General features: G+C 49.2%; 1 protein-coding gene across 1 annotated transcript in view; it reads right to left on the reverse strand.

The window, feature by feature from the left end:
• Positions 1-12,218, reverse strand: part of LOC139280163 (protein kinase C-binding protein NELL1-like) — a 1,006,941-nt gene that overhangs the window by 300,171 nt on the left and 694,552 nt on the right. The gene's annotated exons all lie outside the window — the stretch shown is intronic.

Here is a 12,218-nt window from a genome sequence, read left to right on the forward strand (position 1 = left end):
ACCACTGTCTGCCCCACAGTGACTGTAGGTCCCGCATTGGACTCTTCAGTCCCGAGAACTCACTATGAGAGTGGAAGCAAGTCATCCTCGACTCTGAGCGACTGCCTATGATGATGGTGAATGGTGCTCACCAGTCACCTAGAAAAAATCTGCCCACAAAGTTGTAGAGGGCTCTCGAGCACAGACTTCCTCTATTCTGACGTCAGTTTGAATTCAGCCCCTTCTGCAGGGGATCTATGGCATCCAGGAATGGGGAGGGTGATCAACCAATCAGATTGAAGGGTTCTCACAGACGGCAAAGCAGGAAGTAAAAAGCAGGAAATATACATTACATTTAAATAATTGTACAGAAAGCAAAATAAAGATTGGGACACTCGCGTGGGATTAGGGGAAAAAATTAAATAGCAAAACACAAATTTTAAAAATATGTATATTTTTAACTTTCTTCTGAGGGAATGAGACTGATTCCACGCTTCTAAAATTGATTTTTCATGGTCACAGCAATTGTTCAGCAGTAAATATGTCTTAGTACACCGTTAAAAACGCAGTTACTCCTGACTGAACAAGGCTTAACTGTAAAGTCCTGACCCTGCAGTACAGACTTACATGAGGCACATGCTGAAGTCAAGATCACGCTGGACCTGCACCTTTATTTCACAGCTCTCGAGTGCCACACTTGCCTGGGACCTGCCTTGATATACCTATGTGGAACAGGTATGCAGTGTCTCCTGCAAGTGCACCCCTGGTGGTAAAGTATGCTTGTGGTTACAGATCATATCTAGTTACAGTCATGTATAGCATGGTAAGATACAGTTATAGATAGTAGTGTGAGATACATGACATCACCCTCCCCCAAGGTCTGATTGTCTTTATAGATTCAGTCTCTCAGATGGTCTACGCCCTCGCATGGAGCGTCTTAGTTGTGGTTCAGTTGTTTGCCTTGGTGCCTGTTTTTCTTTCGGTGTGATTGCTGGTATCTCACCTGGGCTGTCTGTTTCGTTCAGTATGATTGCTGTTATCTTGCCTGGGCTGTCTGTTGAGACTGCCCTTTCCTCGGGTTGTTCCCTCTGTCTGTCCACCAGGTGTGGTGTGAGTTCCACATTGTAGTCTGCCTCTGGTTCTGCAGTGTTGTTGGTGAATCTACTTTGTACTTGGTCTACATGCCTCCAGCAGGTTTGGCCATTGTCCATTTGTACAACCAGTAGCCTGTTTCCTTCCTTGCTTGTTACTGTCCCTGCAAGCCATTTGGGACCCCTGCCATAGTTTAGTACAAACACTTTGTCCCCTGTCTCATTCCACCTCCCCCTCGAACTTCGGTCATAGTACTCAGTTAGCTTCCGACGCTTTGCCTCAACAATTTCATGCATGTCTGGGAGGATTAACAAGAGCCTAGTCTTTAAGGTCCATTTCATCAATAGTTGCATGGGGGGAACCCCAGTCAACGAATGCGGACGAGATCTGTATGCCAGCAGCAGTCGCGACAGGCGGCTCTGCAGCGTGGGACCTTGGATTTTTAGCATGCCTTGTTTAACGATTTGCACTGCTCACTCCGCCTAGCCATTGTAGGCCGGCCTGAACGGTGCCGTCTTAACATGATTTATGCCGTGGTCAACGATAAAATCTTGAAATTCTGCGCTGGTGAAGCACGGACCATTATCACTGACCAATATATCAGGAATGCTGTGCGTTGCAAATATGGTTCTAAGGCTCTCCACAGTGGTGGAGGTGGTGCTCGAGTTTAAAATGGTGCACTCGATCCACTTTGAAAATGCATCGACGACTACGAGGAACATTTTGCCCATGAATGGGCCCGCATAGTCTACATGCACCCGCGACCATGGTTTGGTGGGCCAGGGCCAGGGGCTTAGGGGAGCCTCCCTGGGGGCATTACTGAGTTGGGCACAAATGGTGCACCGCCGGACGCAGAGCTCCAAGTCCGAGTCAATGCCAGGCCACCAGACATGGGATCTGGCTATGGCCTTCATAAGGATGATCCACGGGTGCTCGTGGTGGAGTTCCCGGACAAACGCCTCTCTGCTTCGCAAGGGCATAACTACTCGGCTGCCCCACATCAGGCAGTCTGCCTGTAGTGATAGTTCATGTATGCGCCTATGGAAAGGTTTGATCTCCTCGGGGCAGGCATCGCGAGCCTCTGCCCAGTCACCAATTAAAACACATCTTTTGACGAAGGATAATGTGGGGTCGCTGGTCGTCCAGGCTCTGATTTGGCGAGCCGTCATGGGCGAACCTGTGGATTCAAAGGCATTGATTGCCATGACCATCTCACAGTCCTGTTCGTCGGACCCTTCCGTGGTCGCCAGGGGTAGCCTGCTAAGCACGTCGGCACAGTTTTCTGTGCTTGGTCTGTGCCTTATTGTGTAGTGGTAAGACGCCAGCATGATTGCCCACCGCTGAATGCGCACCGAGGCGTTGACGTTTATTGCCTTGCACTCGGATAGCAGGGACGTGAGGGGTTTGTGGTCGGTTTCTAATGCGAACTTGGCCCCGAAAGGGTATTGGTGCATCTTTTTGACACCGTACACGCACGCGAGCGCCTCCTTCTCAACCATACCGTACCCGCGCTCCGCCCGCGAAAGTGACCTGGAAGCATAAGCAATGGGTTGTAATTTACCTGCATCATTGACATGCTGTAAAACGCACCCGACCCCGTACACTGACGCATCACATGTAAGAACTAGCTTTTTACCTGGGTCAAAAAAAGCTAAAACACTTTTGGAACATAGAAGGTTGCGTGCCTTATTGAAGGCGCGTTCTTGGGCGTCCTCCCAAAACCAATCGCACCCCTTTCTGGGTAGCACGGAAGAGGCTCCAGCAGTGTGCTCAAGTTCTGCATAAAGTTCCTAAAGTAATTGAGTAGCCCGAGAAACGCGCGTAGTTCCGAGACATTCCGGGGCCTGGGTGCCAGACGAATTGCTTCGGTTTTGGATTCTATTGGGCAGATTCCATCAGTGGCAATCCTTCTGCCCAAAAATTCAACCTCGGGTGCGAGAAAAAGACACTTGGATTTCTTAACTCTTAGGCCTACCCGATCCAATCGACTTAGTACTTCCTCCAAATTGCGGAGATGGGAGTCGGTGTCCCTGCCCGTGATGAGTATGTCATCTTGAAACACAACCGTCCCCGGGATGGACTTGAGCAGACTCTCCATGTTGCGCTGGAATATAGCAGCTGCCGACCTGATGCCGAATGGGCATCGATTGTACCTAAAAAGGCCTCGATGTGTGTTGATGATGGTGAGTAGCTTCGACTCTTCGGTCAGTTCTGGCGTCATATATGCAGATGTAAGATCTAGTTTCGAGAAAAGTTTTCCTCGAGCCAATGTGGCAAATAGGTCCTCCGCTCTGGGCAGCGGTTATTGGTCCTGTAGGGAGACTCTGTTTATGGTAGACTTGTAATCCCCACAGATTCGTACGGATCCATCAGGCTTCATGACAGGGACGATGGGACTTGCCCAGTCGCTAAATTCTATGGGTGAGATAATGCCTTCCCGCAGAAGCCGGTCCAGTTCGTGTTCAATCTTTTCCCTCACCACATAAGGCACAGCTCTAGCCTTGTGATGGACCGGTCTGGCATCCTGTGTGATGTAGATTTTATCTTTAGCCCCTTTGAAGATGCCCACACCTGGCTAAACGAGATGTTCAAAACGACTTAGAACTGTTGAGCAGGAGGTCCATTCCTCTGACGACATGGCGTGAACATCACCCCATTTCCAATTTAGTTTTGCCAGCCAGCTTCTCCCCAACAATGCTGGGAGATCTCCAGGGACAATCCACAGGGGAAGTCGGTTCACCGTCCCTTTGTGTGTGACTGAGAGCATGGCGCTGCCAAGGACTGGGACAATTTCTTTGGTGTAGGTCCTTAGTTTGGTGTCGATCCTTGTGAGTTTTGGTCTGTTGCTTTTGTGCGGCCACAGCTGTTCAAATTGTTGGACGCTCATGAGAGATTGACGAGCTCCGGTATCCAGTTCCATGTTGACGGGTATCCCATTGAGTAGAACCCTCATCATTATTGGAGGCGTCTTGTTGTAAGAACAGTGGACATTGATCGTGTTGACCCGCTATACTTCGGCGTCCCGGGCACTGTCCCCACCGTCTTCTGGTCCGCTTTCCGACCTTTCCGATTCGTATACCAGCCGAGCTGCTGTTTTCCTGCACATGCGAGCCAGATGCCCTGTATAGTTGCAGTTTCTGCAAACAGCATGCTGAAATCGACACCCTCTTGTTGAGTGCCTTCCCCCACATCTCCAGCACAGACCTCTTCCATTGTTTCCGAAGGATGAGCTGCGTCTGGCTGATCTCTCTTGAGCTTCTCTCAGTCTGTAGTTGATTGCTCGCATTGTGGGTTGATGAGGTGTGAATGGCCGTTCATGTGGCCCTTGATGGCTTCTGGCGCCACTGCCTGCTGTTGAAGGCCTGCTCTCCTGCCTTTGTCTGTGTGTGGGGGTAGCGGCTTGTTTCACGCTGTGAACCCCTTGTTCCGATGTTTCATTAGTTGTCGTACCCGCAGTATAGATTAACCTCGTTCTTCTTCTCCTGCCAAGAATGTCTGTGCGACCAATGCTGCTGCCTCTAGGGTCAGGTTCTTGGTCTCCATAAGCTTTCGGAATATGCCTGCGTGGCCTATTCCTTCAATAAAAAAGTCTCTCAGTACTTCTCTCCTAAGTTCATCGGAGAACTCACATAAACTAACCAGCCTCCGAAGTTCCGCCACAAAGTCGGGTATGCTCTGGCCCACACAGCGTCTGTAGTTGTAGAACCTGTGTCTGGCCATGTGTAGGCTGCTCGCTGGCTTCAGGTGGTCTCTCACCAGTGTGCTCAACTCCTCAAACGACTTGCTTGCTGGTTTCTCGGGTGCCAGCAGGTCCTTCATTCAGGCGTATGTTTTTGAGCCACAGCTGGTCAAGAGATGGGCTCTTCTCTTGTCTGCCTTATCGTCGCCCAACCAGTCTTTGGTTACAAAGCTTTGCTGGAGCCTTTCTATAAAGTCATCCCAATTGTCTCCAGCATCGTATTTCTCATCTGAGCCGTTGGTAGCCATCCTGTGGCTTCTGTAATCCCGTAACTCGTCGCCACTGTAAAGTCCTGACCCTGCAGTACAGACTTATACGAGGCACATGCTAAAGTCAAGGTCACTCTGGACCTGCACCTTTATTTCACAGCTCTCGAGTGCCACACTTGCCTGAGACCTGCCTTTATATACCTGTGTGGAACAGGTATGCAGTGTCTCCTGCAAGTGCACCCCTGGTGGTAAAGTATGCTTGTGGTTACAGGTCATATCTAGTTACAGTCAAGTATAGCATGATAAGATACAGTTATATACAGTAGTGTGAGATACATGACATTAACTTTTTCACTGGTATTTACAGTGATAATTAGAGTGGGTAATTAGGCTAGTTTACGCCAAATCAGTGATTTCTGTGTTGATTCCATCAGCAAAGACTGTGACAGCGCACCAAGTGGAGGAGCAGGGTATCTCTGACAGCAACGTCTGGATTTCCGTGTTGAACTGTGCATGTGCGGACACTAGAAGTTGCTGCCAGTTTTACCCAGTAATTTACTGATTTACCCAGCTGACAACCTCACCGTTATTACTACAGCAAATTCTGGGCCTCTATTTACAATGAAAGGAGCAAAGCAAAGATGACAGTGGACGTTATTTGAAGCATTCAGCATGAAAATTCAGGAAACGATATTTTCGACACGAATATCTGGTTTGCCCCTTTAAGAAACGGTAAGGGCAATTTTAACTCCCTCCACCCAGCAGAAATAGGTCAGTCGAGTTAAAACTGAGGTGGTCGACCTTCAGCACTCGTTACCTGCGGTTCTGAGGGCCTACTGGGCAGACCATGCACAGCAGATACTCAGCTCAGTAAAACCTGATGGCTAACTCTAAAATGATTGATATGTGGCTGGGAGAAGCAGGAGTGCTGTCCCCCCAACCACACAAATAGTGTGGGTCATTGCCACCCTGGGCTCCTCCGTTCAGTGATCAGGCCACCCTTCCCAGGCCTACCTTTCCTTATTTGAATGAACCTGCACAAAACGATTCATCTTCTGCACACATGCAATGAAGTAGAAAGTGAACGTGCAGTACATGAAAGAAAGACTGGCATTTAGAGTGTATAACCACCTTCTGTGACCTCAGGATGTCCCAAAGCGCTTTACAGCCAATAAAGTTATTTTTAATTGAGCCACTATTTTGATGTAGAAAATGAGACAGCCTATTTGCACACAGTAAGGTCCCACAAACAGCAATGTGATAATGGCCAGATCATCTGTTTTTGTGGTGTATGTTCAAGGATCAATGTTGGCCAGGACACTGGGAATAAATCCCCAGCTGTTCTTTGAAATAGTGCCATGGGATCTCGTATGTCCACGTGCCATGGGATCTCGTATGTCCACCTGATCGGGCAGGCGTGTTCTCGGTTTAACGTCTCATCCAAAAGATGGCACCTCTAACAGTGCAACACTCCCTCAGCACTGCCTGAAGTGTCAACCTAGATTTTATGCTCAAGTCTGAGGAGTGGGACTTGAACCCACAACCTTTTGACTTAGAAGCAAGGGTGCTACCCACTGAGCTACAGCTGATGTGGGGTATTGTCATAGTAGACCCTCTATTTATCAGTGGTAAAAATTCAGTGTCCTTTCAAGGTTTCCAACGGAGGGCAGTTAAGAGTTTTCGTTTCATGAACTGGCTCTCTGAAGGGTCCAGTGAGCAAGGTTGTTATGTATGTAATAACTCAACAGACTGAATACTGTAAACTAACACAGGTACAAACCTAGCTTTGCTTTATTAGGGCCCAAAGTGATTACATTACATGATGGCTTGCCTTTTATACCTGGGCCGCACACACGTGCGTACAGCTCAATGACCTCTGACAGTGGCGCCACCTGGTGGCTAGGACCCCAAGCATACATACATGACAAAGATGTTTCTCTCCAGACTGGCAAATCGAACTAAAATCAATGAGAACCCAGATAAAGTTCAATTCAAATGTGAAGACTGACCTTTGTTTTATAAATTGTGGACACGGGGTTTATCTGGAGCAAGTTATGCAGTTGCATGTTCCTCTGTAGCCCGTCAGTCCCTGACGGGGCCCTTCATTTCCTTACCACGTACCAGTAAATTTAAAAAGGAAAACTTCAGGCCTTGCGGCGCTGCCCTCATACGTAAGATGTAATTGTTCAGAACAGAACCACCTGTATGTCATTGTCGTGGCCACAATCTAAAAATATATTATTATTGCAACTCTTATGCAGTGGACAGATATTTTTCAAATCTCTGCTTTGCTGACATCATTACACTAATAAGGCGCACACTGCTTCGAAAGCGGTCCCTGGACTGAATGCAGCCACTTTAGAGGTTCAGAAATAACCATGAACTGATGACAGGCACTCCAACGGAGGCAGTGTGTTTTTGCATTGTGCCATGGGTCGGATAGCTACATGTGCAGCGCTCACCAGCAGGCATAGGGAATAAATCCAGCTCGATAATAAATACCATACCTGCTGTCTCAGTCAAAATCCTTTCATTTATCTCTGGCTGGAGACACCGAGCACTGCAGTGATGGCCGTGAAGCTCAAATTACCACAGAAAGACAGTAGCGACAGAAAGCCAGAACACAACATGCAGCCTTAGGTACCTTGGCCGAGAAGCTGGATGCTGAATTAAAAAAAAACAAGTTGTGGAGTATGTGCAAGTGCAGTGGACATCCTAAACATGATTTCTAACCACTGAAAGTCAAAGACATTTGATTCCCCCCCATTTTAGCACAAGGAACTGTTTTTAAAAAAATAAAAGAATGGTGTTTTATTTTATAATCCTCAGCAGCCAACTACGACTGGATTCTAAGTTTCCTGTAGAATATGTGCCTGATGTGCAGTCTAATTAGGGTACGCCACATTAAAGCTGTCTACTGTTTAGCTCGGTACTGAAGGAAATCACAAGAGCCAGGATGGACTTGGGGTGGGGGGGGAGGGGGTGGAAGGGGGGGCTTGGGTGGGGGTGGGGGGTTGGGAGGGGGTGCTTAGGGCGAGGCGAGGGGGCGGGGAGGCGGATTGGAGAGGGGCTTGGGGCTGGGGCGGGAGTGGGAGGGTGGGGGGAGGGGGGGCGCGGGGATGGGAGGGGTGCAGGGAGTGGGGTGTGGGAGGGGGCGCGGGTTGGGAGGGGGCAGGGAGGTGGGGTGGGAGAGGGGCACGGGGGTGGGGAGGGGCAGGGATTGGGGGGCAGGGGTTGGAGGGGGGCGCGGGGATGGGAGGGAGGGCAGGGATTGGGGGGGCGGGGGAGAGTGGGAGGAGGGGTGGGAGGAGGAGGGGTGGGAGGGTGGGGGCAGGGGCGGGAGAGTGGTGGGAGGGTGTTGCAATCTGCTAGAGTTGCGTGCGTGGAATGAGCTGCTGCCAGCATGATGCCGACTCCCCTGAAAATTCTAACAAGCCCACTTGCCTAATTATCCTCCTTGCAGTTGATCGACGGGGGACCAATTACAGCAGACTGCGTGCAAGAAGGCAGCAGGTGGAAGCAGAGTTCACCAGACAGCAAAACAAGCAATCGAGTGGGCTGCGCTGATGTGTCATGCTCCGATGTTCAGCGGATAAAAGGCCAGGCGTCGGCTCGTCATTTTGAAAGAAGAGGAGGAGGAGGAGGAGGAGGAGGAGCAGCAAGCCAGTCAGGTGAATGAATACAAAATGAGGAAAGATCTCTTTCCAGCAATCAGAAATTTGTGCGGAAAAAAAGCCGTGCTAATGATAAACTAGACTGTGCTGCAAAGGGAGCAAGTTGCTTCAACGCATTTGCATTTTTATAAACGGACATTTGCCACTGATTCACAGAAAAATGGATAGAATTGCAAATCTTTAAACCACCAGTAAAGGTCCCAGAATTATACGCAATAAAAATATAATTTAACTTAGTAAGCATAAACCAATGGTTTTTTAAAAGACGCTATTGCAGAATGCAATCTCCAAAACACCAGTATCCTTTGTAATAAAAATTGATTTTTGACTTATTCCGTCACTGTAATTCGGAGGGGTTGGAAATTGGGGCTAGACATGTGCAGACTGTTTGTTAGTTTTGATTTCTGTGAATTTTAACTCATATGCTGGAATCCGCTATTTTCTTGAAGGGGATCCCTGCAAGATACAAGTGGACGCACAACTGAAAACTCAATCAAAGCACCATCTACAATAACACTGCTGTAAGAAATCATAAATCCGAAGAAATTGCAAATTATAAAAGAAATAATTTATAAAAGAAGTACTTTTCCCAAATTAGCAGATACAGAGAGCTAAGTTCGAAACAGAAAAACAGGCCTTCAAGGTCTGACTATGGCGATAAGGGATTTAGCAAGGAGCCTTAAAGATAAACAAGCTGTCTTTTGAAAGGGAAACAAGACTCCGGCCCACCAAAATAAGGTATAAAAATGGGCATCCGAGAGAGAGAAATATGCAGACTGAGGAGAGAGTTTCCTCAAGGTGGATCTCATGTGGGCTTCAGCCTAACACCTTGGTCAAGTTCAAATCTTTGAGTGGACCCCACCATGCTGGCTTTGGCCTAACACCTCCACCAGCTCAGGAACTGTTCCGAGACCACCGTTCTGTCTCAACGTCCGTCCGTTCTGTTCCAGGGCTGTAGATCGCTCTCATCTGTCACGGGTTATCTGTCTACTATATCTATCTCAGTCAACTGTTGTGTCGGATTGTGCTTATAAGTGCCGCTCTTTAATAAAATGCCTTACAACTCAAAGACCCTTTGGGTGATCTGTGTGTGACCTGTGATCCAAATCTTATACTGCTGAGCCACTTGTTAAGTCTAATATAGCCACAAGGCCCCTGTATTTGTTAACTTTTTGCTTTCTGCAAATACAACAGAGCAGCCTGGGTTAAAATTCTTGCCTGTGGATCACTGCTTGCTATCAATTTGATCAGTCTAATTAACAGTTCCAATATACACCCACTCCTACCGATTCCCGGTAGCGATTTATGAGGTAAAATTGGGCCACATAGCACTCATTTTATAGGCGCTACACAGCCTCGCAAGGCCCTAAAATGGCGGGCAGGAAGTTGCGCATATTTACCACCGGAAGAGCTCCACCCACTATATTGGGTAAGGATAAACAAGATGTGTCATTTACCCATGCCTGAAGCAAGTGTCAGGCCATTTGTCTCTGCAAATAAGAGGTCTAATGCCTGTTTCTGGTCCCCACTACAACTTTGATTGCAGTAGGGCCCAACCCTAAACATTGCTTAAATAAATAAAAATAAGGTGTCGTAACCATCACCATCCCGATCACCGCTGTTTCTCCTCCAAGCTGTTCCCCAGCAATCCCCCGGGCCCTGATCGCTCCGCCCCGGCCTCCAATACTGACTCCATGGCCTGAATCCTCCCCACCGACCTCAAACCTGAACCCCCCCACCCAATCACTCCTCCCCGGCTAATAGATCTCGAGCAGCAGCCCAAACTTGGGAGTCCCTACCTCCTCCCGTAGTACTGCCTTCAGTATGGTGAGGTCCAAGGCCCAATATCCGGGGCTCCTCGGACCGCACCATTCGTGCATGGGGGAGTAACGCTGGGCCGGGCGGGGAGGGAGCCCAAAAGTGAGCACTCCCGAATTTATCCCCTTCAAGCTTGTTTTAAAATTGTGAGGAGCAAACTACAGCACTTGCCTCGAGGCACCATGAATTTGCGGTGGAAGTTTTGAAAACAGTAGAGAGCACATGCAACGTAGTTGTACCTCTGGGATTGAGGATGCCATAAAAACTTAATGGTGTGCATTATTTTGTGCTGTAAGCAATAAAAAAAGTAATGAAGTACATTCCTGTATCTGAGTGGAGCATATAGCATAAGAAGTGCCTGCAATTTTGCTATACCCTTTTTCTGTCAGCTGGAAACACAATCCAATGAGAATATGAAAGAAAGTAATAAAAGGTACTGCAGCTTACATTGTAAACTGGAGCTCATTATTGCTCATCAACTTTCACAGATACGGTTGTCATGCAAAGAATAGTATGAAGTCAAGAAAACCTAAAGCTGAGTATCTTTCAGCACTCCTTTCATAAAGGGCAACTACATTATTGATGATCAATATAGGATGCCACAGATCACATGAATGAGCTGTCAGTTATTCCAATTAGTAGCAAATTGGTGAGGGCTTGTTGTTCTGGAGAGGTGGGGGTTAATCCAAATGATAGATATTGGGAATATTCACCAGGATTATATATGATTAAAAGGGGTGTGGCTTGACCTGAGGAATTGAACAATGCACAACTGTAGAAAGCCCTTTTTCAGTGACAATTCAGCGGAGAATTAGTACCGAGACCAGATAGATCTAGATGGCATTATCTCTCACACAGTACACCGAGCATAGAATTTTCTCTCTTAAAAAGACAACTAAGACTGGATGCCCTGGCTGATTGCATGCCCACACACCTAAATCCTTCAATTGCAGAAGTATAATGTTAAACACCACCGTGGCCACAGAAACTAAGGGCCCACGTTTCGGGCTGCGCCTAGAATAGCGCAGCCCGGACCTGGATGCCCGTTTTTCGCGCCACAAAGTGCGCTTAAAAAAACCTCACCTATTCTCCGGTTCCCTGCAGGTCCTCTGGAGCTGGGCGCGGCGCAGCATGAGTTGTGGGGGGCGGAGCCAGGTCCTTGCGCTGAAAACAGTGCAGGGACCTCTGCACATGCGCGCTACAGTGGGCGCGCATGTTCAGTAGCTCCAGGCGCCCAAAACTGTGGGAGGTGGCCCGAAGCACGCAGCCCCTAGCCCTGGCCGAATGGCCTCACTGGGGCTGCGTGGATAAGGCTCATCTCCCACGCCCAGCTCCCTCCCGACCAGACGCGACCCGACTTGACTCCCGCTCCCCCCCCCCCCACCCTGGACCGGACCCGATCCCCGCTCCCAACCCAACCCGACCTCCCACCACCCCCCCGACCCGACCTCCGCTCTCCCCACCCTCCGACCTCTGCTCCCCCCGGCGACCCGACCTCCGCTCCCCCCCCCACCCCCCGGCGACCCGATCTCCGCGACTATCCCCCACCGACCTCCGCGACACCCCCCCCCCCGGCCACTGCGGACCCCCCCCCCCGCCCGACCTCCGCGACTCCGTCCCCCCACCTCGCGGGATCCGACGCCACCTACCTGTAAATCCAGCCCAAAGTCTTGGGCCCAGCCCGTTCTCTCTCTCGCTCCTCTCCTT

The sequence above is a fragment of the Pristiophorus japonicus genome, chromosome 14, assembly GCF_044704955.1.
Source record: "Pristiophorus japonicus isolate sPriJap1 chromosome 14, sPriJap1.hap1, whole genome shotgun sequence".
NCBI lineage: Eukaryota > Metazoa > Chordata > Chondrichthyes > Pristiophoridae > Pristiophorus > Pristiophorus japonicus.